The sequence below is a fragment of the Capsicum annuum genome, chromosome 6 (assembly GCF_002878395.1).
Source record: "Capsicum annuum cultivar UCD-10X-F1 chromosome 6, UCD10Xv1.1, whole genome shotgun sequence".
NCBI lineage: Eukaryota > Viridiplantae > Streptophyta > Magnoliopsida > Solanales > Solanaceae > Capsicum > Capsicum annuum.
The window spans coordinates 2,351,786-2,357,161 of NC_061116.1; positions in this window are offsets into that span (position 1 = coordinate 2,351,786).

Below are 5,376 nucleotides of genomic sequence, written 5' to 3' on the forward strand. Positions count from 1 at the left end.
ATTTGTTTGAGAAGATATTCATCATTGATATATATAGAGAGAGAGAGATTATGTGGTGATAAGTGGTGGATAATTTTGGCAAAAATGGAACTTGATGACTTTCAAACTTGTCAACTCCAAAGGCTGCATGCCCATTACATTTGAAATTGAAGTAAAACGTGGGGTCCATGCATAAGAAAAGATAAAAGCAAAAAGTATTGTACTTTATTGACCATAAAGGATAATCATACACACATAATATAACATATGGTGTAAGATGACTAAACATGCAATTGTAGAATGAAAAGTTTTAAATGACAAAATTGTCCTTATCATATAGAAGAATGGCAAGAAGCACACATGTTGACGAAGACGTGTGTACTTCTCCACTCTTCTACATAGTAGTAAGGGGTCGTTTGGTAGAGTGTATTGGAATATTAATGCATGCATTAGTTTAATGTGTATTAGTGGTACCTTGTTTGGTATACCTTTTTACCCTATATATAACTAATGCAAGCATTAGTTACACTCTATTGTGTATTGAGGTGTGTATTACTAATACCTCAAAATCCATGGCATTAGTAATGCAATGGATCTAATGCGTGCATTAACATACTTAAAAACCCTATTACCCCTCAAAAAAAAATTTCGCATCCTTTCCAACATATATATTGAGGGTATTATGTAAAAATAAAAAAAAATTATGTAATTCATATTTTTTTTAATACATCGAACCAAACATTGCATAAGAAAAATACAAGCATAACTAACACAAGTATTACTAATACAAACATTACTAATACACTATATTTTGCATTATTTTTATACACTCTACCAAACGAACCCTAAAATGTGCTAATAATTGGGAAATAATTTGACAAGAATGGAAAGTTACAAGGGAATTTTGTACCCTTTTTTGATACTTTTTAGTTTTTAACCAGTCAACTCAGAGAGAAAGGAGACTTCTAATCCTTAAATTACTATATTTATACAGATTTTACAAAAAAATTTAACTAATTATGTATATTTATTGATGTATCGAAGAGCTAATTATATAGTTTCATTGATATATCGGAGAGCTAATTATGTACATTGATATATCGAGGAGCTAATTATTATCTTTATTGATATATCGGGGAGCTAATTATGTTTCTTCATTGATATATCGGGGAGCTAATTATGTATCTTCATTGATGTATCGACGAGCTAATTATGTATCTTGGAAGATCCAAAAAAAAAAAATGCATCGGAAGTTAATTATGTATATTTATAAAGGAAAAATGTATCTTCGTTGGATGTATCCTGTATCTCGATAGACCCCAAATCGAAAAAAAAAATATCGAAAGTTAACTATGTATCTTTATGAAGAAAAAATGTATCTTTGTTTGATGTATTATGTATCTCGATAGACCCAAAATAAATAAAAAATACATCGGGATCTAATTATGTATCTTTACAACGGAAAAAATACATCGAAAGCTAATTATGTATCTTTATGGAGAAAACATGTATCTTCGTTGGATGTATTATAGATTTCGATAGACACAAAGTGAAAACAAAATCAGGAGTTAATTATGTATCTTTAGGAAGAAAAAAGTGTATTTTCGTTGGTTGTATAGGGAGCTAATTATGTATCTCGACAGATTCAAAATCAGAAAAAATGCATCGAAAGCTAATTATGTATCTTCTTCATTGAAAAAAAAGATATCTTCATTGGATGTGTTATGTATCTCGATAGACTCAAAATCAAAAAAAAACATATCGAAAGTTAATTATATATTTTTATAAAAAAAAATGTATCTTCGTTGGATGTATGAGGAATTAATTATGTATCTCGACAGATCCAAAATAAAAAAAAATGCATCGAAAGTTAATTATGTATTTTTATAAGGAAAAAAATATCTTCTTTGATTATTATGTATCTCGATAGACCCAAAATTGAAAAAAGTATGTTGGAAGCTAATTATGTATCCTTACAAAGAAGAAAATATACCGTCATTTGATGTATTATGTATCTCGATAGACCCAAAATCAAAAATAAATAAATCGAGAGCTATTTATATATCTTTACAAAGGAAAAAATGTATCTTCGTTGGATGTATAGGGAGCTAACTATGTATCTCGACAAACTCAAAATCGAAGAGAATATATCGAGAGCTAATTATGTATTTTTACGAAGGAAGAATGTATCTTCGTTGAATATATAGGGAGCTGATTATGTATCTCGATAGATTCAAAATCAGAAAAAAAAATACATCGGAAACTAATTTTGTATCTTTGCAAGAAAAAAATGTATCTTCATTGGATGTATTATGTATCTCGATAGACACAAAATCCCCAAAAAAAATAATTGAGAGCTGATTATGTATCTCTACTAAGGAAAAATGCATCTTCGTTGGATACATAGGAAACTAATTATGTATCTCGATGGACTCAAAATTGAGATTTTCAATAATTATGCAAAATATCGATATTTTCTATAATTAGGCTCCAATTGTCGGGATTTATGTTGTTTGGCCATTTTTCCAAAGCCCCAAATTGGTCGTTTTTTCACATTAGTTGTCATGTTTTTTTTTTTTTTTTGGATATGTTGATGTTGTAATCGAGATTTATTATATCGAAATTTAATGGGGATAGCTGCATATCTTAGCAAACATAGGCTCTTAATTATACTATTTAGCCTAAATTTTAATTAATTACAATTTATAGTCCCCTCCTACCTATTAATTATTTCTAATTACAATTCATAGTCTCTCACATGTATTTTTTATCTTTTTCTCTTTTCTATTATTTTCCTTTTTTTTCTCCCTTTTTTCAAGTTTTTTTCTTCATTTATTCTTTTCCTTTTTTTTTTTGTTGTTTTCTCTTTCTTTTTACTTTTTTCACCTTTATCTTTTTCATTTTTTTTCTTTTTTTTTTCTTTTTTCCTTTTCATTTTTTCTCCTCTTTTTTTTTAAATTTTTTTCTTTTTGTATCTTTTCTCTAATTTCTATTACTCTACTTCCTTTTTTGTATTTTTTCTCTCATTTTTTTTTCTCCTTCTTTTTATTCATGCGAACTAGTAAACACAAATACAAGTGCGAATTATAAATATAAATATAAATGTGAACTATAACATACAAATACAAGTATGAACTATAAAATACAAATATAAATGTGAACTATAACATAGAAATACAAGTATGAACTATAAAATACAAATATAAATGTTAATTATAACATACAAATACAAGTGCGAACTATAAAATATAAATACAAATGCGAACTATAATATACAAATACACGTGCGAACTATAATTTGTATTTTTTTAATTATTGAAAAGGAACGATTGATTTTTTTCTACGAATACTTATTTCTATTTATTAATACGAATTGTATTTATTGATCCAAATAAATACAATTCAAATTTCTATACAAATACAATACATACAAATACATATTGTATTTGTATTTGTAAAATTATTTGTTTGTAATTGTATTTGCATCAAGTGATATTTGTTTATTTACAAATATGAATTATAATTTTGATATACAAATACAAAACGGTACATTTGTATCAAATCATGCATTACATATTTATAAATTTTAGAATCAAGAAAATACAATTAATGCATTTACTTGTCTGTATATAAATACAAATGATAAATTGTACATAGTCACAGCTAAATATAATATGCAATCAACCTACAAATACAAATATAGAATAATTCTTTAAAACTAAAAAGATATCGACGAAAATAGAATACAATACAAGTATAATCCAAATATAATCTAAATATACAAACACAATAAAATCATAATATAAGTATAATCCAATATAATATGCAGTCAATTATAAAATATAAATACAAAACAACTCTTTAAAGTTCAAGTATAAATTATATAAAATATAAATGATGGTGTAAACTAACAAATACAGATACAAGTGCGAACTATAAAATATAAATACAAATGCGAACTATAAAATATAAATACAAGGGTGAACTTTAAAATGCAAATACAGTTGTATCAATGAATACAAAAATATAAATGACGGTGTGACTACAAATACAATAAATAATTGTGGTATTTACGTTTTCATCCATGACTTGTGCTCATATTTTTTGAAAATACAAAAAATATAAAATAGAATAAAAACATGATAAAGAAAATAAGTATAAAAAAAATCAAAGAAGAAAGAGAAATAGAAGTTAAAGGTTAAAGAGAGAAAAAAAAAATAGGAAAAAAAAGAAAAGAAAAAAATGGGAAAATACGAAAAAGAAAAAAAATAATGATAGTGTTTTTGGGGAGACTAAATATGTAGTGTATTTATGTTTTTATGAATATAGACCACTGAGTAAAAGTGAATACAACGGCTGAAAATCAAATACAACGACTATAAATGGTAATTATGTAACATGTGGCTATAGAAAGAGGTTTTTATAACAAAGCGCCGCTATTTCTGAAAGATCCCCAATTTAATTTAACGAACTAAACGAAACTTTCTAATTATCTATTTTTATTTTTGATTATCGAATTATAGACGGTAAAAGATCTAACGTGTCGGTCTTCTATTTGTCGTAAAGACACCTTTCAACAATCTTTTTATCTGACGTGACACCTTTGACATGGGTCTCATTTTATGTAATAAAGGTATCACATCAGCACAAAAGAGTGACAAAAATGTACTAAAATTGAGTTTGGGATAATAAGACCCCTGCAAAGTTAGAGTGTGTGGTAGCAACTTTGGTGATAGTTCGGAAGTACAGGATGCTTATCTCTTAATTTTACAAAATCAGAAAAAACAATTATTTTTTTAGTTCATTTTTACTTATTCACTTCCTCTTCGAGGTAGTGATAATATTTGCGTAAACTTTACCCTCCCCAGACCTTATTTGTGTGATTTTTTAGTGGGTATGTATTCACTATTTGAAAAATAATATTTTCAATTTTAAATCCAAAATCATTTCCAAGATCTAATACTGTATTGAATATTGTGATAAAATATGGCCCATGCAAATTCCAAAATGAACATGTAACTGTGACAAGAGGGAGTAGTTTTCAAATTTAATGAAGGTTCTAAATTGCACATAGGAATTATTTTCCAAACTTATAAGAGTAACAGTTTTCGAAGCTAATCTCCAAAATTATGTATGAATATACTGGATATGTTGTTGTTGTCGTCACTACTTAGGTTATGGAAACAATTTTTCTACCTCATCTCTGAGGTAGTGGCATCGACTGCGTACATTCTACCCTCCCCAAACATTATGTGGGAATATATTGGATATATTGTTGTTGTTGTCGTCACTACTTAAATATCGGAAACAGTCTCTCTACCGCACCTCTGAGATAGTGGCATGAACGACGTACATTCTACCCTCCCCAAATATTCTTGAAAATTAAATATTCATTAT